Source organism: Elephas maximus, chromosome 9 (assembly GCF_024166365.1).
Source record: "Elephas maximus indicus isolate mEleMax1 chromosome 9, mEleMax1 primary haplotype, whole genome shotgun sequence".
In the NCBI taxonomy this organism is placed as follows: domain Eukaryota; kingdom Metazoa; phylum Chordata; class Mammalia; order Proboscidea; family Elephantidae; genus Elephas; species Elephas maximus.
In genome coordinates this window covers 6217816-6243108 of record NC_064827.1, presented here as the reverse complement: position 1 = coordinate 6243108, position 25293 = coordinate 6217816, and the positions used below count along the sequence as shown (strand labels likewise).

At 47.7% G+C, this 25293-nt stretch overlaps 1 protein-coding gene across 8 annotated transcripts in view; it reads right to left on the bottom strand.

Annotated features, from left to right (window-relative positions):
* The window catches only part of GLIS3 (GLIS family zinc finger 3), a 608428-nt gene extending 597660 nt beyond the window's left edge, over positions 1-10768 (bottom strand). For 5 of the 8 annotated variants that reach the window (XM_049895330.1, XM_049895323.1, XM_049895328.1 and 2 more), the window contains exon 1: positions 8797-9292. The gene's annotated coding sequence lies outside the window, so the exon portion shown is untranslated. Of the gene's footprint in view, positions 1-8796; positions 9293-10604 lie in introns of those variants that run through there. The other 3 variants (XM_049895332.1, XM_049895324.1, XM_049895326.1) reach the window with 3 other exon arrangements.
* Between the last annotated feature and the right edge of the window lie 14525 nt (positions 10769-25293).

The window sequence follows — 25293 nt, the reverse complement described above, 5'->3', positions numbered from 1 at the left end:
ATATTGTGGAGACCATGTATTGGCTGTGTGCAATATCACTTCTCAGAACTGGAACTGGAGGGGACTCTACTCTGATAACATGGCCCGCTACAAGGCATCACGTCTGTAGTTTCATAACTTTCTTCAGTGAAATTGACAGAGTCGCAGAAGTTACAGAGAAACAGGACTGAGATAATCCCTCATACTGAGACGTGGGCAGAAAACTACGGAGTTACATACGCAGACACCCAGTGCATACAGACCATAAGTTCATTTGCTTTTCCCAAGGCCTACCCTTAGTAAAGTAGAGGGTCAGCGAAAACAAGGGAAACTCTCAACGAGCTGCACTGACGCAACAGCCCCAACAATGGGCTCACACATATGGACAGTCATGAAGGAGGTGGCACAGGACCAGGCAATGTATCGTTCTGTTATACATCGGTCCACCACGAGTCGAAGCCGACTGGACAGCAACTAACAACAACAAGGTCTAATCTTGGTAATTCCAAGAAGATTAACATGTTTATCCTGAAGACTAAGCTCTACAGGGTGTTACACCTGTATAATCACCGATAAGATGACATCAAAGAGGCTCAGTTCTGAGTAATACCAATTAAAAATATGAAGACAAATTTGTGGTCGCTCCAGAAATTCCAGGCCATTCTTCCAAGTATTACTCAGAAAAAAAAATTAATATAATGGACATTATGAATCCTATCTCACGGAAACTCTGATACCGTTTTATCTGAGGACTCTCACTATCCACTTAGAGATACACATTCTAATTTCTCTTTTCATTTTTATATTTTACAAAATTTTCTTAAAAATGAGAATAATCCTCTCTAAATTTATGGAACAAAATACTTAGCAGTGCCCTTTTGAATCAAAATTAATGCCTACAGTATTCAAAATATGAGTAGTAAATAGAGACAGGTCACAGAAGAAAGGAAGGGAAGGAAGAAGGAAAGGAAGAAGACAAGAAGGAAGGTGGGAGTGGAAGAGAAGAAATGGCCAAATCCACTTCAGGAATCTATGCTCTAGTTAGACGATTCTAACTTAACCATCAGAAGCAGCATTAAGAAGCTGCCACACAATGCTGGTGACTACAGACAGCTAGAGGAAATTCAGAACCTTCTGGGAAAATACTGCTGGAGGGTGATACTAAAGTTCAGTAACCTCTCTTAGAATCCTCTTTTCACCCTTCAGTGCATTGAAATAACTCTCCCGCCCTCCTGGCTTACTACTTTAAGAGTAGTAAACAAGCGTTTCATTTACTCTGCTCCAGTCATTAACTCAGCAATGAGCACAGAAAGGTTTACAAAACTGTAGGTCTATCGAAAATGGCCACAGAGGGGAAGATAATTAAGGATTACCCTGGCCAGCTATAAAAAACACACAAACTGTGAATGAACCTGGGACCAAAAAGATTTTGAAGATAAATATCAATAGTTCAGAAAGACAACCATCCCATATGTCAGCCCAGTCTAGGTTTAAGAATATGCCACAAGTTTCTAGATCCAAGCTTAACAAAGTACTCTTTGTAAATTTAGCAGTTTTTCAAACTGAGGGTTGAAACCCATTGGCGGACCATGGAATCAATTATTCAGTGAAGAAAGCATTTTCCTAGGAAATAGAACAGACCAGAATAGACTAGAAAGTATCACAGTACACTCCCACAAATATAGGAAAAGTCAAGTATTCTATTTGCGTTTATGGGTGTACATGTCTGCTTATCCATATGCATAGGTAGTGTGTCCTGGATAAGATGAAAAAATGTATTTTATGGTAGGTCACAATTAAACACAAAAGAGAGAGAGAGAGTGAAAGCCAGTTTTGAATGCATTTTGGTTATCTGCCTGCCCAGTACCTACAAAGAACGGCCGCAGATACAGATACACAGCCAAAGTAAAACAAGTACCAAAAAGTAGCTGTGATGAAGAAAGAAAAAAAAAGTCTAAAAAGTCCACCTTTTTAGCTTTATAAAAAGTAAGGATTAAATAATGCAGAGCTACACTAGACTACTGGTATCCTTCACAATGTCTTTTACTCAGCAAAATATCAACTGGTCAATTGTGCAATCGTCCATAGAGATCAACCGACCCATCGACTGAGTCAGGATCAAAGCCATCGACAAGGATGGGTCCTCCCTGTTGCCAGGGGGCGGGCAGCAGTCCCTGGACAGAAAACCCCACTCTCCTGATGCTGAGACTAAAGGTGGGGGGAGGTAAAACGAGCACAAAACTGTCTTTGAGAACTGAGTTTTTCAAATGGGTTCTTAACATGAGTTAACCGTCAAATCCTGAGAAAAGGAATTTGAAGTGGAAAAGTGAACACATTCCCTATGATGTCACTGCTGAATTAATAACCTGAGTTGCAAAGAGTGAACGCCACGTGGCCACAGTTCGAGATACAATGGCTTCTTCAGAAACATAAAAGTAACTGCTCAGAGATTTTTCTTTAAAAAAAAAGAAAAATTCACCTTCACAGAGACACATAGGTAGTAAGGTAACACCAACGGAAAGAGCGCTCTTTGTCACTGATGTGTAAAAAACTATTCAGTCCCTGTGAACAGCTATTTGCAAGGCTCTAAATGACAGTCAACGGGATAAAAAGTAGGTACCTATGGAAGATTCTAGAAACAAAATAGAATATAGAATTTATCATTCACTGAGACCAAACATTCAAGCATAATTAAAGAACCCCTATCACACGGATAGCTAAATGATTTTTCCCTCCAGTGCAGTTAGCTGAAAAGTGACCAATGTACCTATTTTTAGCTGCTTGTGGACAGACGTTTTACACAAGTTAAACTGTGTTCAATGACATCACTGTAGAAGTATGAATGTCCACAACAATGACTAGGCCCTTAACCAACATGACAACATATTTATTAAAACAAAAAAAAAACTACATGAATGACTCAGTCAAGTTACAGACAGAAATGGAATCTATTGGTCATGCTGGAAGGGCTGGAAAAACATTAATCCATGTCTTCACACACAAGAATAACAAGAATTCATACACAGCCCTGGCCTCTGGTTGGTTTTCTTTGTACAGCATTCAGCAGGCCTAGAACTGAGACCCTGTGGACCTGGCTCAGAATTTCAGAAAGAAATGCGATTCAGAAAGTCTGATCTCGTAACTGGGTGGCAGGGAGCCTCGGACAGGGTCTGATCTTGCCTATCTGCCCATCTGCAGTTCAGCGAGCCTTGCTACACCCAAAGGAATGTACAGTCACTAATGTTCCTGGCCTTGGACAGATCACGTCAGACAAGAATGGCCCCACCAGCTTTCTTCGTCTCAAGTCAGCTCTCAGCTAATTGAAAAAAAAAAAAAGACAGTTGCTGTCGACTCTGACTCATGGCAACCCCATGTGCTGCAGGGTAGAACTGCTCCACAGGATTTTCTTGGCTGTAATCTTTACAAAAGCAGATAGCCAGGCCTTTCTTCCGCTGTGTCGCCAGGTGGGTTCGAACCGCCAACCTTCAGGTTAGTAGTTGAGCGCAAACCATTTGCATCACCCAAGGACCCCCTCATCTACTTAAAACAAACAAACAAACCTGTTGCCATCAAGTTGATTCTGACTCACAGGCCCTACAGGACAGAGTAGTTAGAGTCTTCTTAATTCCAGTTTTTCTGACAAATTCTCTCATGTTGTGCCCAAGGCAGAACATGATTGCCTTAGTCATCGAGTGCTGCTATAACAGAAATACCACAAGTGAACGGCTTTAACAAAGAGAAATTTATTCTCTCACAGTCCAGTAGGCTAGAAGGCCGAATTCACGGCGCTGGCTCCAGGGGAAGGCTTTCTCTCTCCGTCGGCTCTGCAGGAAGGTCCTTGTGAAGCATCCCCTTGGTCTGGGAGCATCGCAGAGCAGGAACAACAGGACCAAAGGACGCGCTCCTCTCCTGGCACTGCTTTCTTGGTGATATGAGGACCCCAACTCTCTGCTTGCTTCCCTTTCATCTCTTGTAGGATCAAAGGTGGTGCAGACCACACCCCAGGAAACTCCCTTTACATTGGATCAGGGATGTGCCCTGAACAAGGCTGTTACATCCCACCCTGATCCTCTTTAACCACAGGTAGAGATTATGATTGATAACACACAGCAAAATCACAACATGGAGCACAACCACACAATACTGGGAATCATGGCCTAACCAAGCTGACACATATTTGGGGGGGACACGATTCAATCCACGACAGAGATTAAGTCCTTTTTTCTGTTCATCCTACATATCGCCTTGGAGTGCATGTCAGCAGTCTTTCCCCTCCTGCCTTCTTTTTCACCCTTCCCCCACACCCAGGTCCTACTTGCCCTGCAGGATATACCAGTTGCCCTTGAGTCAATTCCAACTCACAGTGACCCCATGTGTGTCAGAGAAGAAATAAGTTCCACAGGGTGTTCAATGGTTGATTTTTCAGAAGGAGATTGCCAGGACTTTCTTCCAAGGCACCATACTCACTTTAGATCTTCCCTGATCCTTACTCTGAATTCCTACGTCTCCGATCTATAAAATGGGGATAATTATAGTATTGTACATATTTCATAGCAGCACAGAAGATTAAATGAGATAATACATGATACATACTTAGCACACCTGGTACATAAAAAAATAAAAATAATTTTTTTTTTTTTTTGTACATAGATTTGAAAAAAAAAATTCTGATGTCGAGTGGATTCTGACTCTTAGTGACCCTATAAGGACAGAGTAGAACTGTCCCATAGGGTTTCCAAGGAGAGGCTGGTGGATTTGAACTGCCGACCTTTTGGTTAGCAGTCAAATGCTTAACCTCTGTGCCACCAGGGCCCCTTATACAAATATATGTCTATACATATAAATAAATACCCTAAACCAAACCCACTGTCGTTGAGTCGATTCCAACTCATAGTGACCCTATAGGACAGAGTGAAACTGCCCCCCAGTATTTCCAAGCCTGTAATCTTTATGGAAGCAGACGCCACATCTTTCTCCCGTAGAGCGGCTGGTGGGTTTGAATCACTGACCCTTCAGTTAGCAGCCGAGCGCTTTAATCACTGCACCACCAAGGCTCCTTATATACAGATATATAAAAAATATATATATATATTTCTTTTTTATTTATACTAACCTGTATTTTTTTTTTCAAAGTCCCTGGGTGGTGCAAAGAGTTAAGCACTCGCTACTAACCAAATCTACTCAGAGGCAGCTCAGAACAGAGGCCGGGTCATCTCCTTCCGAGAGATTACAGCCCCTGAAGACCCTGGGGGCACAGTCCTACTGACACACGGGGGCCGCCGGGAGCTGGAATCAACGCCATGGCAACTGGATATATATTTGTCAAGCTACATTATCATACATATACATGTATTTTTCATGCTACATTTACACATTCGCCTACTTATGTATACTGCAGTGATCATTTCTACCGGAAAAAAAGTTATAAATGAAATATATCATCACACATTTATATACTACATATTTATTATACTGTATTTATGTATATTTATGCACTGTGTGAGGTGTCTCACCCACCTCCTTGAATAAATACTGTATAAGCAAGGTGTGGAAACCCTGCTGGTATGGTGGTTAAGGGCTACAGCTGCTAACCAAAAGGTCAGCAGTTCAAATCCACCAGGCGCTCCTTGGAAACTCCATGGGGCAGTTCTACTCTGTCCTATAGGGTTGCTATGAGTCGGAATCGACTCGTCGGCAACAGGTTTGTTTTTTTCTGTTGTTGTTTTTAAGTGAGGTGTGACCACACAATCATGACTCCTCCAGCTCCGTGACCTGCGGAACCTGTTTAATTACAGTTGCACGTTCCTAATTTGCTCCTCCTAGCCTGTTCCTTTCTTTAATAGGAAAAAGTAGCCCAGAACCTCTACACTGCTCCTCTAGGCAGGCACTATCCTGGCCGTTATCTCAGCATACTTGCAAACAACAACAAGTCCTAGCGAAAGGTGGAAAACCAAATACTATCAGTTGAGCCCTGAGACCAGGCACACCTTCTTTTGTTGTGGGAGCTGCCCGCGTGACAGAGGGCGGCCCACTGCATTGTGGGCTGTGGTAGAAGCCACTCCTCAGCCATCTCTCTATCCACCTGCCCTGGGAGATGTCTACAGCATCTCCCTAATCAAACCGTCGCTAGGGCAGAAAACATGGCTTCCAGTTCGCTAGTGTTTTTCTTTCATCCTATTATATTATGAGATTCCTGGGTGGCACAAACCATTTGCACTCATCTACTAACCAAAAGAAGCCCTAGTGGTGCAGTGGTTAAAGCTCTCGGCTGCTAACTGAAAGGTCAGCAGTTTAAACCCACCAACCTCTCGACAGCAGAAAGACATGGCGGCCTGTTTCTGTAGAGGTTCACAGCCTTGGAAACTCCATGAGGCACTTCTACTCTGTCCTATACGGTCACTGTGACTCTGCATTGACTCAACTGCAATGGGTTTCGGATGCTAACCAAAAGGTTGGTGGTCTGAACCCCCCTGGCAGCACCGCAGAAGAAAGGCCTGGCAGTCTGCTTCTGTAAAGGTTGTGGCCAAGAAAACCCTATGAAACTCAGTTCTACTCTAAACAAGTGGGGTCGCCATGAGTCAGAACTGACTCGACAACAATGGGTTTTCTGTTTGGTTTCTCATATTAAGTATTGCCCGGCCATCTAATTTCTACAAGCCAAACTGTTCCAATCACCTTTAACCCCAATTATCTGACCTACTAAAACACTGTTTTGTCACGCAAGCAACATTAATTTATCAGTTAGAAGTCAAGACGGCAGTTACCCTTGGGGGCGGGTAGTGACAGAAGGAAGCATGAGAGAAGTTTCTAGGGTATTCTGTTTCTTGATCTGGATGCTAGCTACCCAGCTGTATTCAGTTTGTGAAAATGCATCAAGCTTAAAGTACGTGCCCTTTTCTGAATGGTTATTTCTTTCAAAAAAAAGCTTGGCTTTTGTGTCAACTCCACTTGAAATAAGTGGGAAACTAGGCACCCTTGGAACGTGAGCACCTTTTAATCAAATGACATGTTAGTGTCATTTCAAAGGCTTTGTTACAAGCTTTGTCCTCCCTGAATGAGAGGGGCAGCATGTGCTGGCTACCTGGGTTTCATCTGGGCCATCTATTTATCTCTAATCTTATTTCCAGTCCTGATTGAGTCTGCGAGCCAACCAAACTTGGGCAAAAGTGACACGTAAGTCCTGTATTTCCACCTTCTTTATAATATCCTCTACCAAAAGCAATTAGAGAAGCACAGGAAATGACTTCCCCAGGGATGCGAGCACACACGAGGTGGCACTTCCTGAACGATCCCCTTCAATAAATGCCCCTTCTCTGTATGCCCTGGGAGAATTACAATGGACGTCCCAACTCCAGAGATCAATAACGACAATATGAGAGTGACAAGACAGTGTAAAGAATGTCCTCGGATTTAATTTGCTAGCAGGAGGAACAAACAGAAGAAAACACTGAGAATACTGACCTGTCTTCTGAACCGATGGGGAGCCACTCTCCACCAAATAAGTGAAGGCAGGGCTGGTACAAGCCATTCGTAGGATGCTATTTAACCTCCCCACCCTAACTATTTTGGACCTGTAGGAATTTTACCCACTAGTAAATCCTAAGGAGCCCTGGTGGCCCAGTGGTTAAGCACCAGGCTGCTAACTGAAACCCTGGTAGTTCAAACCCACCCAGCAGTTCAGAGGGAGAAAAACCTGGCAACTTGCTTCCATAAAGATGACAGTCTAGAAAATCCTATGGGGCAGTTTTACTCTACCACATGGGGTCACTATGACTGGAAATCGTCTCAGTGGCCATCAACAACAACAGGAGGATCCTGGTTCCATCAAGAAAATAGGTGACTTTCCTCTTCGGGGTAATAACCACTTCATCCCAAGCAAACAAGGACCAACTCCAAAGACTCAATCCCTGAAGCCTGACTCCCATTAAAGAACCTGGGGTGGAATCAAGTCATCAGAGGGAAGATGTTCTCCGAAATCTGGCCTAAGGTGAGCCAAGGAGACGGGGTTATTTAACTATTCATACTTAAGGACTGCGGAGTCATCTAACAATGAGGCAAAGGAGTTAACTACCAAGAAGGACCTGGCAAGGATTCGCTCTGTTAAACATAAGGTCGCCATAATCAGAGCCAACGGGAAGGCAACTAACAATAACGGCCACCACCAATAAGGAAAGGTGTTCTGGAAATGACTAAAAAATGTGCCCCTACCCTTCCTTTCAAAGGCAGTGTGACAGCTAGTCTAGTCGCACAGACAACAAGTAAAAACTGTAAGGCAGTGCATTTAAACTTCAGCAAGTTCCCAGCTGCAGAAGTAACACAGTATCCCACACTCTTGTCCCTACATGGCTTCCAACTTTTTTCAGGAACAACCTTCACTGGGGCAGATCCCTCTGCTGCAAACTTTTGTGGAGCCCACCTGCCTCACCCATCACCACTGGAAGCAAACTTGGGGGAGGGAGGAGGGGAGGAATGAGAAGATTAAAACCAACACAATCTGGTACCCAAAACTCTCTCTCCAACCCTATCTAAAAAGGGAGTCCAGTGGGGAAGGAGACAGGGGGAAACAGCCCTCTCAGCTGACTCCCAAGGCAGAAATCATGACTCATCAGAGCTGTCAGAGGGGGCAGAAAGGACACTTAGCATTTGTCTTCAGTTCAGCCCCAGGCCGAGAAACACTTTCTAAACTGGGAACTGGGAACCTTGAGAGTTTGTCCCGGGTGGGCCACACCTGGCTAGAGAGGCCCGGCTGTCTCTGGGTCTCGGTTCCCTCATCTGGTCGCGATCGCAAAGGTCCCGAGTAGTTTTCACAGTCCATACCTGAGATTCCTCTTTCCCAGAACTCGAAGGGAGCCGGTCGGCTGGGGGGAGCTGCAGACCTCCCCTCTGCTCACCAGCCCCAAGGCCCGTGGGACCCCCCTCTGCAGAGATGCTGGTGTCCTGGGAGAAGGAGGGGCCGCCTGGCTGGGTCGCCGGGGGCCGAGGGTGCAGACCTTCCTCTCTGCAAAAGGGGGCTGCAATCCCAAAAGTCCAGTCCCCACGGACGCTGCTCCCGGCGATTCCGGAAGTAGCTCTCCCACCCCACCCCCGCCGCGGGTGTAGACGCTCGGGGCAGCAGGATCACCAAGCAGGCGAGACGAGGGTCTCACCAGCCGGGAGGGGGCGGGGAGGCCGGGGAAGGCGCGCCGGGCGGGCGGGAGGAGCGCCGCCCCCATGGGTGCCCGGTCCTCTAGCCGGGGTCCGCAGCCCCGGGCCGCGGCGGGTCGCGGGGGAGGCGGCAGGCGGGCGGGGGTGCGCGCTGCGCCCTGACCGTCCCCGCCGCCCCGCTCCCCAGCCCCGGCCGCTCCGCGAGCGAGCGAGCGAGCAAAGCAAAACAAAACAAACTCGTACGGTTTCCTGTTGTGCAACCGGGTCCCGCGCGAGCCGCCGAGAGGACAGCGCCGCGGGGACGCCCGGGCTGCGCGACCCGGGAGCCGCGCCCCCGCCCCGCGAGTGTCCGACCCTCGGGGGGTCCCGCTTGGCCCTCGGCCTCCCAAACCCCCCAGGAATTCTGAGGGGGGTCCCGCGAAACCAGAAACGACCTTCCCCAAAGTTTCTCCCTTCAGGTACCTAATTGAATCATCCACAGGATGACAAATCCGCCGGGGCCAAGTTTTCCAGACACTGGGTGACTTCCTCATCCCCGAGGTGACTTGTCAGCCCCAGTGAGTAACGTGGAAGTGGCGCTCGGGGCAAGGTGTGTGTGTCTAGGAAGCACCGGCTGCTCACTCACGCTTTCCAGAGAACAGCCGGGCCGACTTCAAAACACACACACAGGGTCATTTATAGGGACCGAAGCCGCGCTCAGGACAAAGTCCCCAAGACTGAGACACTTTCCAAACAGTGCTGACATTTTGTCGGGACCCATAAAAATATAAACGCGCGGTGACCAACCGGGGGGGGGGGTGTGCGCGTCTGAAAGTGTCTGAGCATCACGGCGTGGGAGGGTGGCTGTCATAGACCCGGCGGCTGCGGGGCGCCGGGCTGGTCCCCGCGATGGACACGGGTCCCCCAACCCCAGAGCCTCCCCGAGCAGTGGGGACGCGGGGTGGGGCGAGGTGAGCGGCCGCCACAGCCGCCGTGGAATGCCACGAGCACGTGGAACTTAAAAGGCAACAGTCCCGCGTGTGCGCGACAGACCTCAAGTCACCCCATCCCTTCCCACTTCTCCAAAGTGTCCCTGCAGTGGGTACACGGAGTGGCGTGCACCGACCCCGTGCGTCTAGTCACTTGCCCTGACTTTGTAGCCCTCTGGCCCCTGCAGTTTAAAAAAAAAACCCAAAACAGAAACTCTTCCTAGTAGATTGAGGAACTTTAAAGCCTTATTGATTTCCGTCCCCCAAACACTGTGCTCTCCCAACGGACGACAACGCAGCTTGACCCCAACTGTATGTCGCTGCAATCCATCTCCATAAACAGGACTTTTCGAGAATCCGGGAGTGGGGGTGCGCGTAGCCATAAAGGGGCGCTCAGCGGCGACAAACTCCGACTCCTAGTTTGCGCCTCTGCGCCTGCACTCCTCCACGCTCCAGCGCCCGCTTTCACGCCCTCTGTCGCCTGCGAGCAAAGTTCCTATGGCATCCACTTACCAGGTAACCGGGATCTCCACAACAAAGCCGGCGTGCGGATCCCTTCCTGCCCCGGCCAGCCCGCTGGGTGACAGCGGTGCTCCAGCCTGCCGCGCTCCACGGGCTCCGGCTGCTTCGGAGACCGACCCTCTCCGGGCGCCGAGGGCCGGAGCCGGGTGTGCGCGCGCGTTTACGAGGGCGGCGGCGACAGCGGGGGAGGCGGAGGGGATAGCGAGACCCTCGGCATCAGCTCATTCTCCCCCGCGCACACGCACACTGGCGCGGACAGTGCTTTTAAAAAGTTGAGTTTCCACTTGGAGCCTCGCCTGTCCTGCTCATCTTCCTCGCCCCCGGCCAGGGGATGCGGCTGGGGGCCGCCCGGGGACGGTAGCTAATTGCTGCCGGGAGGGTCAGGTCCTGGGACGCCCGGGCGAAGCTGGCCGGCGGCTGGCGGCGCGCAGGGGCGAGAAGGGGCGGCGGTGGCCGTGCGCGCCGCGCTCTGGGCTGCCCTAGCGGCGCAGTGTGGACGCGGCTGCAGGGAGCGGGCAGGGGGAGGGCGGGAGGAGGAGGAGTGGGGATCTGTGTGCGGCTGCGAGCCGGCCTGCAGCCAGCTGCTTCCTGAGTGCGAGCGCCCGGGGGGCGGGGGCGGGCTGGGGGCGGGCTTGCAGGTCACCAGACCCGCCAGTTCTCAGGCCAGCTTAAGTCTCCCTGTCTACGCGTTCACACACACGCCTTCCCGAGCTCCAGGAGTTGAGGAACCCCGGAGAATACGGCAGAGAGACACCGCGGTTTCTTCCAGGCCTTACTTGTTGAGCTTTTTTTTTTTTTTTTTTTAACGTTAAAAAGTGTCAGAGTTTCCTCAGCGTTTGATGTCAAATCGTGACGAATAAGAAGGGAAAATACCCAGCGGAGAGAGTTGAAACTAAAAAGTGAAAAATGGCAAAAGGGTCTTTCTATATAGGAAACTGTATTCACAGGACAACTGAGAAACTTGATAGGTGAGACTCAAAGGATGCCTTTGGCATATTTTAAAGTAAAAGCTAGAGGAGTCTCGGCTAGTGCAAAAGTTAAGGAGCCGAAAGGTCGGTGGTTCAGTCCACCCAGAGGGTGCCTCAGAAGAGAGTCCCGGCACTCTACTGAAAAATCAGCCCTCGCAAACCCTGTGGCGCACAGTTCTCCTCTCACACACTCATGGAGTCGGCACGAGTCAGACCGAACCGGACGGCGAGTGGTATAAGCAGAGAAGAGAGAAAGGCAACGGAAACGTTGCAGAGTGTAAGATTCTGCACACGGGCTGCCGGGAGAGGAAGCGCGTTCGCTGGGTAACAGCGTCTGTGGAGTGGAGTGTCTCCTTAAGAGTTCAGCATCCTCCGCCTTCACTCTGCCTAACTCTGACCCTCAGCCAGGGATGGGTTACCCAATCAGCAAGGTATGCCGGGGCTTGCTGTGTTTACTTTACTTACTAATCTGTAGTGCACAGTTTCACTTGTTTCATGTGGGGAAACCCATGTGAAATTGTGCACTACAGATTAGTAAGTAAACACCGTGAAGCCTGTGCACACCTTGCTTACTGGTTAATCGGCGCTCTCAGCCCTTCTGCTTCCACCCATCAGAGCTCACGAAAGGTGGTCGCCAGAAGGCCCACTCCTGATGGTTCCCACAAGCATTGCTGCAGGTACACAGCTTCCATCTTGGAAATCAACATCTGCGAGGCACGCAGTAGCCCCCAGGTAGGCCTTTCTGCGGGAGGGGTATGATTCACCCCGAGTGAAGTGAATTAGGGTCTCACAGGACACTTCGAATTTCACCGGTCCTTGTAAACTGAGTCCCTAGATGGTGCAAACTGTTAACGTGCTTGGCTCTGACTGAAAGGTTGGAGGTTCAAGTCCACCCAAATGCACCTGGGAAGAAAGGCCTGGTGATCTTCTGAAAAATCAGCCACTGAAATCCCTATGGAGCACAGTCCTACACTGACACACACGGGGTCACCGGGAGTCAGGGTGGACTCTGTAGCAGCTGATTATGTTCCCTTCTGGGACTACTCAGTCACAGGCACTGCACTTTCAGGTAGTAGACCCTGTGATCAAGATGAAAGCTCTCAGTTACACAAATGACTCACCCCAGAAAACAAACCACTGAGATCTTTGGCAATTTTCATTTATCTCATTTCAGAAGAAATATTCCTGGAGTTGACCTGTATCCATGGCATAAACGTCACACAAGAGTCAGGTTTTCACAATCCTTTGCTTTAAGACTTGACTTCTCTTTTTAAGACTCCCTTTAGCAATGGCCTTTTTTTTTCCCCCTTCTCCTTAGAACAGAGATTCATCAGAATACTAATCACTAGAATATCTGTCAGTAGAAATGGAGGGAGGAAATAATGTAATTAGTACCCAGAAGGTGTCATTCGATTGTCTTCCCAGTTTCTCTCTTTTTTCCTCATCTCTTTTGAAATACAAGTATCCAAGCCCAAGATGGCAAGAGATGGGTTCAACCACACACAAGAAAATCCTCATAAAATGAGGCATGCAGCAACATCACAAAAAACAAAGAACTCAAGTGGTGGGAATTGCCATGACTACTCCATGGTAGCTAGTTATTGCAACATGCCTGACATTTGCATAAAAACTGCTCCTTATTCACGCAAGTCTTTGGGAGCAGAGCAAGATGGGAACACTGACTCTTCAAGTGCATCATGGGAAATTCTGTTCTTCCAGACTCTTCTGCTACACGGGATGCTGTAGAGGGTGCTCCCCAGGAACAAGACAAGCCTGGGTGAAGGCTGGGGGGGGAAAAAAACTTTCCACCATCCCTCAAATATCATTTGAAGTACAATGGTTTTGAATCATGAAATGGTATCCTAGGGACTTGCAGAAGCTTCCAAAACTTTCCACTTGGTGAGAAGTGAGAAGAGCTTAGCTGAAGACACAAATACAGGGCTACACCCTACTTTAATCCATGGCTCATGGAAATAAAACACTGGGAAAGTTATGAGTCATCAACGTGGAGATCCCCAAAGTTCTCTTCATTGGTGAGTCCAAGGGTGGGAATGTCATGTTTCTTCAGATAGGCTTGTCAGGAGCCTCTAATATTCCTCAGAAGACCTTAGCCATTAAAGAGCTACAGTGCTTTGCTTGGCTTTCTCTTGGCCAAGAAGATAGATCTGCAATGCCCTCGTATTCCACGAGTTATGGTACAAATGCATACCACCAGTACAACCCTGGAGTGATTCACAATGAGTCTGTATCTCCCCCGGGTTGAACTTGTCAGCAGGGGAGGGGAAGGGGGAGCAAAAAGAGACAGTGGGAAAGGAAATGACACTCCCCTCCCCCCACTGTGAGCTTCCCATCTTACCTAGGAATCACTCCCTGCAGCCTTTCAGCCAGACAGAGGGCAACTGCAGCCCAGGCAGTCTCTGCCCTCTCTGGAGACTTACCTTGTGTGTGTGTGCACCTGCTCTTTACTTCCATATCCAAGGACTGGAAATAAAGGAATTAACCTCTGTAGTCTTTGTACATGGGAGATTGTTACCCAGTGCCTCCTGGGATATGGCAAGCCAGCAAGAAATGGTGGCTATTCGCGTACAGTATCTCATCTAATCCTTGAAGCAATTGCATGAGATGACCATGAAAAATCAGCAAGGAGCTAAAGCTCAGAAAACAGTTAAAGAGAGTTGGGTTACGGTGACAGGAAAATTCAGCAATGATTGTGAGTGACAGCTGCACAGCATCATTATTGACATCACTAAATTATACACCTGAAAAATGTTAAATTGGCAAATTTAAACATATATATATAAAACAACTAAAAAAAAAATTTGGATGCAGAGCCAAGTTTGCCACTCTAGAAGCCCAGAGTACTTTCAGTGTTGCTACAAAATAACTGTGCATGCTGTCTGAATGTGTGCAAAGCACACTGCAGGTGTATAAGTGCAAAGCATCTTGTAACCCGTGTCACAGAAGCACAATTCAGTGTGCAGGGAGGAGAAAGGCAGGAATAATTTCCTGCAACAGAAGGTAGAGTAGCTTGGCTGTTGCAGCTGGACTTCAAAGAATGGGTGGAGAATTGATAAGCAAAAGAGACCACTCCGAGTGGAGGGATCAGCATCAGAAGGGTACAAAGTGACACAGACCCACCTCTGCTCACATGAAGCTAGGTACAAAATAGGAACATTTGCGGATCTCATAGCTACAGCGGCTGAACACAGTGGACTCGGGTGGGAATGTCTCACAGCAGAGCATCACAGCAACTGTTATTTGTGTCCATTTGAGTGCTCCTAAGCAAATCAGTTACAAACTTGCAAAGGACTCTGATCAGATTCCTAGGCCCAGTAAGGTGCCTAGAGAAAGAAACAAGTTTTAACCCCAAATGCAGGTAAGTTGAGCTAACAGCACCAGTGATACTATGCCGAGCTAGGAAAACACACACACACACACACACACACGTGCATGCTCGAGCTGGCAAGAGTCCAGTTATGTAGAAATGCCGTGGAAAAAGTCAGCGTTTGCCAACTTAAAGAAGGAACTAAATGTGTAGGGTGGAAATTTTCCACTTTACCTTCCTAAGAGCGTAGCACAATAGTGAAGGCAGCGAATTTCACATTATGTTATCAGCACTTGATACCCTAATAAAACGTTTGGGTTGATCTTTCTGCTAAATCTGCCACAAGTACAGTCAACCCAGACTCCCCTGCTTACACACTGGTGATACAATTCTTAAAAAATGATTATTCATACCTACTACATTGGAAACCCTGGTGGCATAGTGGTTAAGTGCTACAGCTGCTAACCGAAGGGTCGGCAGTTCGAATCCGCCAGGAACTCCTTGGAAACTCTATGGGGCAGTTATACTCTGTCCTATAGGGCCGCTATGAGTCAGAATCAACTTGATGGCACTGGGTATGTTTTTTTTTTTTTTTGGTTTTTATTACATTCATAGCATCATACCTCTTTTCCCTTCCAAGGTCAAGACTGTCAAGCAGAGTCTAAACAGGATTCCTTTAAACATTACTGACCAAAATGTGGAAGATTTTGCTCCATGCAATGTCTCTGTCTTTTTTTATTGCTGGATTTTTTCTCCCTACTTTATACCCAGTGGAGATGCTTCTAACATTCTGCAAAGGCTGATGGGCTATTTCTTGAAATATTACTAAGATCTGTTTATAAATATATGCATTTCACATATGAATGCAAAATCTGGACAATGAAAAAGGAAGACAGAAAAAGAGTTGAGGCATTGGAATTATGGTGTTGGCAAAGAATATTGAATATACTGTGGACCGCCGGGGGGGGGGGGGAAATGAAGAAATCAGCCTCAGAAGAAAAACACCAGAATGCTCCTTAGAAGTGAGCATGGGGGAGACGTTGGCTCGCTTACTTTGAACAGGTCATCAGGAAAGACCAATCACTAGAAAAGGATACCATGGTTGATAGAGGGTCAGCAAAGACAAGGGAAACCCTCAACGAGATGGATGGACAAACGGCTGCAACAGTGGACTCAAACATACCAACAATCATGAAGACTGAGCCCAACTGGAAAAGGTTTCCTCCTGCTGTATGCATAAGGACGCCGTGAGTCAGACCCTCTCGATGGCACCTAAAAACAGCAACGAAATGTTCAAGGCACATGGAGGATATGAAGATAAACTAGACACCTGAAATATTAAATATACCTATTAGGTATATTCAAGTTTTTGTGACATCATTTTAGTCTGCTTATTTTTAAAAACCAAGTTATGGCGCCAGCCGTCTTCAGGGGCCTTCTACCATTTGGTCAGTATGAGATTAATCAAGAGACATTCCACTCCCCCAGTAGTAACACAAGGCCCCTTTCAGACCAGCTGGTCAACATTTGGGGGGTCAGCTAGAGCAGCTTATCCATTTGGTTGTCACACAACTGCCTTGAAAAGCCAGGCCCTTTTTACATGTTCTCGGTTACTGGTTAACAAACGTAGCCCCAGAACTTAGCACCTCATGGGAAAAATATGCATTGCCAACTTCCTATAGAAATTGGACTTTTTCTCATTCCCAGATACAACAATGCCATTAAGAAATAAAAAAAGGACTTGTACGTAAGTGCCTGCCCAAGCTTCCCTGAGTTCCATTCATTTTTGCCATCGTTGCTGTGGCTATTAACCAACCGTACTTTAGATAGTTTCAGGTCCTGGGTAGTGCAAACGGTTGGCTCTTGGCACCATGGAAGAAAGGCCCGGAGATCTGCATCTCTAAAGATTATCACCAAGAAAACCCAATGGAGCATGGTTCTACTCTATAACACATGGGGTTTGCCCTGAGTTGGAATTGACTCGATGGCAACAGATCTGGTTTCAGAAAGTTTCCGTTTGGCCTTGACCACCTCCCCTCCCCCACGCCTTTCTGCCTTCTGTCTCATAACTAAATGTCATTTCAAACGCTAGCTATAGATGCCGTTTGGGGTTGTTGGCATAGGTACCAGGAGCACGGCGTCCTTGGATTCTAGATTGAATTTGAGGCCCAGCAGTTAGACGATTTGAACTTAATAGTAATGATGTTATCGCCAATGGTGCGTAGGTCAGAATGCTCTTCCTGTCACTGTTTTCCTTCTTTCTTTTTCTTCCTTCCAGCACCAAGTGGGCGTCATGATAAAGTGCTATCAGCTTGCGACACAGTCCAGCGATAGCAACGATCACACACGTTCAACATAATGTACAGTCCCTGGGTGGAGCGAACGGTAAAGCCCTCATCTACTTAACCGAAAGGTTAGTGGTTCAAATCACCCAGAGTTGCCTCAGAAGAAAGGCCCTGGCGATCTGCTGCCCAAAGGTCCATCAGCACCACCACCATTTGCTGTCCAGTTAAGTGTGCTCCGTAGGGTTTTCAACGGCTGCAATATTTCAGAAGTAGATTGCCAGGGCTTTCTTCCGAGGCACCTCTGGGTAAACCCAACCCCCCAGCCTTTCGGTTAGCAGTTGAGCGCGTTCATTGTTCGTACCACCCAGGGATTCCTCCACAAGGTCACACCCTTGAAAACCCCATGGAGCACAGTTCTACTCTGCAACACATGGGGACACCACGAGTGGGAATCAACTCGATGGCAGCTGGTTGCTATCATGGGTCAGCGGCTGAGCGAGGTGCCTGAGGTTTATGATCTCATTTAATCCTCATGATAGCCCTATGAGTTTAGTACTACTAGTACTCCTAGGGAAACCCTGGTGGCATAGTGGTTAAGAGTTCAGCTGCTAACCAAAAGGTCAGCAGTTCAAATCCACCAGGCACTCCTTGGAAACCCCATGGGGCAGTTCTACTCTGTCCTACAGGGTCGCTATGAGTCAGAATCGACTCTTCAGCAATGGGGAGGTTTTAGTGCTCCTGTTGTACACACGAGAAAACACAGCTCAGAAAGGTTACATCACACACCCCAGGTTCCCAGCTAAATAGGTGGCAGAGCTGGGACAGGAGCCTACTCCCTATGACTCTAGGGCATGAGCCCTTACTGTGACTTTGTGCAGCCTCCATATGCAAAACCAAACCCACTGCCATCGAGTCAATTTCAACCCATAGCAACCCTATAGGACAGAGTAGAAATGCCCCATAGGGCTTCCAAGGCTGTGATCTTGATGGAAGCAGACTGCCACATCTTTCTGCCACGGAGCCGCTGGAGGGTTTGAGCTGCCAACCTTTCGGTTAGCAGCTGAGAGCTTAACCACTGCACCACTAGGATCGTTTGCCTCCATATAGTGCTGCTTATTGTAAGGTGTTTTGATGAGATATGTGGTAAACATAATTATATGTAAAACTTAAGAACAAAATACATTGTATAAATAGTACATGTTACCTGTTACCTGCCACCCCTGATGATACTGAACTAGGTAGTTCTTCCAAGCTTGCCTTGCATGCTCCCCAGGCCTCCACGTCTCTGTGCCTCTTTTTAATCAGAGAGATGGGGGTACTGCCTGCCTGGAAGACAGAGGAAGTGGCCACAAGCCAAGGAATCTGGCTGCCTCTAGAAGCTGAAAAGATCAAAGAAATGGGCCTCCAGAAAGGAACACACCCCTCCCAAAACCTTGTTTTTGCCCAGTGAGCCCCTTATCATAGTTTTGACCTCCAGAACTGCAAGGTAGTAAATTGGTGTCATTTCAGCCACTGTGTTTGGAGTAAATTGTTACAGCAGCCATAGAAAACCAATACGCCTTCCACTTTCTCCTCTCCCTTCGCTCTCAGAGGCAGGTACCGTGAGCTCCAGGGCCCACTAACATTCTTATCAGCACTTAAAATACTAATAGTGTTGTCAGCGGGGTCCCTGAGTAGTGCAAATGGTTAATGTGCTCCACTGCTAACCAAAAGGTTGGAGATTCGAATCCACCCAAATGTGCTTTGGAAGAAAGACCTTGTGATCTACATCTGAAAAATCAACCATTGAAAACCCTATGAGGCACAGTTCTACTCTGACACACATGGGGTCTCCGTGAGTCGAATTGACTCGCTGGCAACTGAAATACCCAACCGGGTCCTTCCCTCAATTTTTTCTGCAGCACTGCCACTGGGCATGAGACTGGGCTGAGAGCCTTGACTCTGCCGCCTTCTGCTGGGGAAGGCGAGCAGGGTTAAGCGAAATGACCAAAAAGCTGAGAAGTAGAAGGAAAGGGTGGGGCAGGAGAAGGAGGAAATGAGAGAGAGGCTAGCAGGAGGCAGGAAGGGGGAGGGTAAAGGGACAGAAGGGAAGAGGAAGAGAGGGAAGGAAGGAAGGAAGGAAGGAGGGGAAGTCAAGGTCAGAGCAGGAGAGAGAAGAAGAAGGGGTCAAGAGGAAGATACAGAAGCTGGGTGGGGGGAGGAGAGGAGAGAACAGAGAGGAGGGACCTGGTCCTCTACCCCCCCACATCTCCCACCTGGACCACCCTCTCCCCGCCTCCTTCCTGAGTTCTCCCCCAACCTGTAGGATCTAGTCCTAGGGCCTCCTTCCTTGCGAGGGTCCCCAACAATGACTACTCTTCAGAATACCTGGAGGAGCAGTTCATACAATTGGCCAGACCTCACTCCAGAGATCCTGATCTAATTGGCCCGGGATGGGGCTGGCAGTTTAAACTCCCCCCGCAAGAGGCGCCTCAGAAGACAGGCCTGGAGATCAGCTTCTGAACGGTCACAGCCTTGAAAGCTCTATGGAGTGGCTCTACTCAGCAACAACAGCAGTAGGGATCTGGGCATCTGGACTTTGTAGGCTTCCCAGGGGGCTCGGATGGGCAGCCAGGGTTGAGAACTGCTGCCATGAGGCACTCCTGACCCCTTCAGCTCACCTGCGATGGCTCTGGCCGTCCAACTCAGAGCGCTTGTCTGTGCCTCACACTTGGCCCTTGTCTCCTAACTCTGGGGAGGCTGTATCCAGACCATCCAAGGCCCCAGAGGCAGCCCTGGCCTTACATTAAGAGCTGAGCGACCTAACCTCTCCGTGCCTGTCTCTTCTTCTGCAGGCCAGGAATGACTGTAGGGATCGTATTTGCCTTGGAGCACTGCTCGGAAGATTAAATGAGTTAATATTTGTTAAGCACTTAGAACAGTGTCTCCAAACAGAAAGCACGACATAAGCATTTGTTAGATAAAAGAGAATCGCCTTGCGTCATTTCCGAATTGTTTCTGGTGCTTGTCGTGCAGTTTAACTCTTTGTATACAAGTCTCCCATCCCTTAGACTTACAGCTGTGTTCTCTTCAAGATCCCCTACACCAAATCCGTCGCTGTCTGTGTAATTGGAACTCAATAATCTGTTAGGTGAACAAAGCAAAATGAGAAAACCATTCAAAAACTGTATCATCTGTGCCTTATAATCAAGGATTGACTGAGTAATGTTTTTTTAATTTTATCGTGCTTTTAGATGAAAGTTTACAGTGCAAATTAGTTTCTTATTCAAAAATGTATGCAAAAATTGTTCTGTGACATTGGTTGCAATCCCCACAATGTGTCAGCTCTCTCCCCCTTTCCCCTTTCACCCCAGGTTCCCCACGTCCATTCGTTCAGGGTTCCCGTCCCTTCCTGCCTCTGGTCTTTGCTTTTTGGCTGCTGTTGCCCTTTTGGTCTTGAATGCTTGATTGAACCAAGAAGCATGTCCCTCACGCATGTTATTGTTTATTTTACAGGCCTGTCTAATCCTTGGCTGAAAGGTGAACTTCAGGAGTGGCTTCAGTTCTGAGTTAGCAGGATGTCCAGGGGCCATAGTCTCAGAGTTTCCTCCCGTCTCTGTCAGACCATTAAGTCTGGTCTTTTTTCTTTTTTTGAGTTAGAATTTTGTTCTACATTTTTCTCCCTCTTTATTGTGGGACCCTCTATTGTGCTCCCTGTCAGAGCAGTTGGTGGAGGTAACGGGGCACCATCTAGTTTTTCTGGGCTCAGGCCGTGGTTCATGTGGTCCATTAGTCCTCTGAACTAATGTTTTCCTTGTGCCTTTGGTTTTATTCATTTTCCTTTGCTCTGGACAGGATGGGACCAATAGATGTATTTTAAATGGCTGCTCACAAGCTTTTAAGACCCCAGATGCTACTCACCAAAGTAGGATGGAGAACATTTTCTTTATAAACTGTGTTATGCCAGTTGAGTGTTTGTAAATTTTTAGAGAGCATTGTTGTTAGTTGCCTTCAAGTCAATTCCAACTCATGGTGACCCTGTGTATTACAGAGTAAAACTGCCCTGTAGGGTTTTCTTGGCTACAATCTTAACTGATGCAAACTGCCAGGGCTTTTCATCTGTGGTACCCCTGGTAGGGTTTGAACCACCAACCTTTAGGTTAGCAGTCCAACACAAGCTGCCTGTGCCACCCGGGGACCATAATTACCCCTGGAACTCCTCCTTGACCAGCAAGACCTCACAGAACAGGGACAAGGAAGACACGCATTTGAAAGGGGAGTAGAAGTAAAAGTTGACAGGTAGTGTATGGAAGAGTCCTGAAGTGGGTGCTGAAACCAGACAATTCTGATTCTCTCACTAAGGTTAGGAGGCAGTGTGGCTCAGTGGTAGAATTCATGCTTTCCATGTGGGAGCCCAGGGTTCAATTCCCTGCCAGCACACCTCATGTGTAGTCAGCATGTGTCTATCTGTGGAGGCTGGCTTGTTGCTATGATGCTAAACAGTTTTCAGCCGAGTTTCTAGACTAGAATGGACTAGGAAGAAAGGGCTGGCAATCTACTTCCAAAAACCAGCCAATGATAACCCTGTGGATTCACAACCAGTCATGGGGATGGCGCTCAACCAGGCAGCGTTTCATTCCATTGTGCGTGGGGTCACCATTAGTCAGGACTGACTCAATGGCAGTTAACAACAACAACAACAACAACTAAAGTTAGCAAAGGATGGGAAAGTAGGTTGAAAAAAGAAGAGAGGTGCAGGTTATGAGAAAATAAATATCCAGACAAGGGGGCAGAAAAGCCACAAAAGGCAAACCTTGCTACTTTTTCACTACGCCTCAGCCTGGTCCAGTCTAGAACTCTATTTGGATGGCTGATTCAGACACGCACTCATATCCGCTCTCACTCTGAACATAAAGGCTCCACACGTGTGCTTTATAATCCTCTGAAAACCTTCATTTACTCTTATTTCTTTTTTATCTTTACCAGTTGGCCAATTTTTCCTCCGTCTTCACAAGACATCAGGAGACCATCATTGCAACAAGCAACTCAGCTCAGGGATGCTGGGATAACTCCAGAAGAGACATTCGAGATGAGACGTAGAACTTTGTATTAGGGCTCAATAAAATATACAATGAATGCATAAGCGTGGTCGCCAAAAGATTTCTCTCAAAGGTATGGAAAAATGCCTGTGCTCTATTTTCAAAGGAAGCAAATAAGATACGGCCCCTGAATCACTGTCTCAACGCAAATAGCATTTGGCTTGGATCTAAGTTGTTGAAAGCTATGACCAATTTATCCTGCGAGTGCCAAACCATCAGACTGTTTTTAAGACTGGATTTCCATATCTGGATTCTGCCGCACCCTTGTTCTCATTTCACATCACATAGAGTCAGCCTGAAACAGACCTTCCAGCCTCTGGTGCAGTGGAAGGATTACATCACATCTAGGAACTCCACCGGGCAGTTCTACTCTGTAACACATGGGGTCGTCCTGAGTTGGAATTGACTGGACAGCAATGGGTTTGCATTTTGGTTTTTAATAAAAGAGGGGGGAGACATTTCCTATGGACATACTCGTGTGGTCTAGAAAAATGTAAAAATGTAATTGAACAGCAAATGGGATTATTCAATGTAAGCCCCCCACCCCCCATACTGTATTAATAATGTCTTCTTGGGCAAGCTCGAAGGTCCCTGGGTGGCACATGTGGTTTGCGATCAGCTGCTAACCTAAAGGTTGGCAGTTCAAATCCACCCAGTGGCACCACAAGAGAAAGGTCTGGCAGTGTGCTTCTGTAAAGATGACAACCAAGAAAACCCTACAGAGCAGTCCCACTCTGTAACACATGGGGTCACCATGAGTTGGAATTGACTTGATGGCAACAGGTAGGTAGCTAGGTAGGAAGGCAGGCAAACTCAGGCAGTTTCCAGTCAAATGGTTGATAAGGAGAAACTCAGAAACTTAGTTATGTAGTCTACAAGCTTCAAGATGCCTCTTTCATAGACCTGGGGCCCAGCATACTGCCTGCCCTCCTTCTCCTCCACCGCTGGTCCCAGGAGAGTCGTGGTGGAGTTCCTGAATTTCATTTGCAAACTTAAATCCCTAACACGCTCATTAGTCTCAGCACCGATTATCACTGGCTCTGCCCCGTCTGTCTCCACAGCCAGTTTTGTGTGTGAAGAAGCACACACATGAGGGGCTGACTCCAGCCCTGTGAGGAAGCCCGTCAGCATCTTGCAAGCATGTGAGCAAACCAAGGACTTCCCATAATGAGGTGGCACCCCGGGATGGCCCACCTTCGGGCCTCAGCCGAGTGTTTTTTGGAGTGCTAGGAGGACTTGACCAGCACACGAGATCTCTAAAGCACTTTCCATTCTGCCGACATCGTTTTGAAATAAGTAAATGGCATTGTGATGTTGGTATTTGACCCAACTTCTCTCCATATAGGGCGCCCCAATCATCTGAGAATTGATCCTTGTCTAAAAACATTGTCTAGAGGAGATTTGGACTTGTTCTCCATTCTGGGGGTGTCTTCTGGTCTCCATACAGACAAGGAGAAGAACACTGATTTTAGAGCCAGACAGAACTAGGTTCAGATCTCAACTCTTACCAGCTGGCGGGGACATGGGGCAAGTTCCTCAGCCTCATCTCCCAAGCCTGTGATGTTCCTACCTCCTGGGGCTGTGGGGAGAATCAATGACTGACCTGTGGGAGTGAGAAACAGCTAGCACGGTGCCCACCACCATGTGAGCATTGCTGTTAGTATCATCTCTTTGGGCAGGAGTGGATTACCTAATGGGCAAAGTAAGCACCGGGCTTCAGTTGCTTACCAGATCATCTGTCATGAGCAAGTTCACAATTTTTCACCACATTCAAGATTCTGCCTCTAGGTGTGGCTGGCATCTGTCTCTCTCCAAACCCCACAGCACCTTCCAACAGAATCAAAGCCTCTTTTTGAATTTACAAACCCCGACAGGGACAGGTGACCCAGTAGGCAAGGTAAGCACAGGCTTACTCGTGCTTACTTACTAATTGGTAGTGAACGATTTCACGTGGATTTCACCACATCAAACCTCGCTCACAGGGTACTACTCTATCCTATAGGGTCACCTTGAGTCAGAACCTACTCAGTGGTGACTAACAACAAACTGATTCACCACAAAACCAAACACCGAACCAGTGGCTGTCGACCTGGTTCCGACTCACAGCAATCCTATAGGGGAGGGGAGAACCGCCCCGCAGGGTTTCCGAGGAACGGCCGGTGGATTCGAGCTGCCGACATTCGGTTAGCAGCCGAGCTCTTCACCACTGTGCAGCCAGGGCTCCTAAAATGGAGTTAATCCCTAGACTTCACCCTTTTCTCCTTCCCCTCCCCTAACGACACAACTGTCTTTGAAGTCTGTGTGATGGGACCACAGCTCTGTGTAACAGCAGCCAAATATGAGTTCTATCGTTTTCTGCAAGAGGTTGTTGATTTTTCCTCAAAGGAGAACTCTTTCCTAAGAGAGTCTTATAAAGATAGGCACTCAGAACACCTTGCTGTGTATGGCTATACCCTTATGACCATGGCGGGCCCTCCTGGGACTGGCAGAGAACTTTCTGGACTTCTGGGGCCAGCCTCTCTGGGCACACCTCCCCTGAACCAAGCACCAAAGGGGAGGTGTCTGCAGCAAGGAGTGTGGCTATGGCTGGTCAGTAGGTGGCGCCCTTTCCCCAGCATCAGCCCTGACTGTGGCTCAGCGGTACCTGGACATGTTCTCGCAGGTAAGGGCTCTGAGTCACTATTGGAGAGTGGAGGCCTGTCAGAGAGGATGTCTCATGTAACCTCTTAGGTAGGACCCTATGGCCCCAAAATACTAAGTCGTTTTATCACAAAACCCTACTACCCTAACGGCTGGAAAGGAACCTAAGTAGGCATTACCCGCTGTATTTTTAAAAAAAATACATTCTCATCTGCAATGATGGTCACAATGGAATATGATTTCAATATTTTAGTACTAGAATATTAAAGAATATACCACACCTCCACCACCCCTCTCCTAAGCCACTGTCATCCTGCTGTTGTTGTTACGTGCCGTCAAATCAGTTCCTACTCATAGCGACCCTATGCACAACGGAAGGAAACA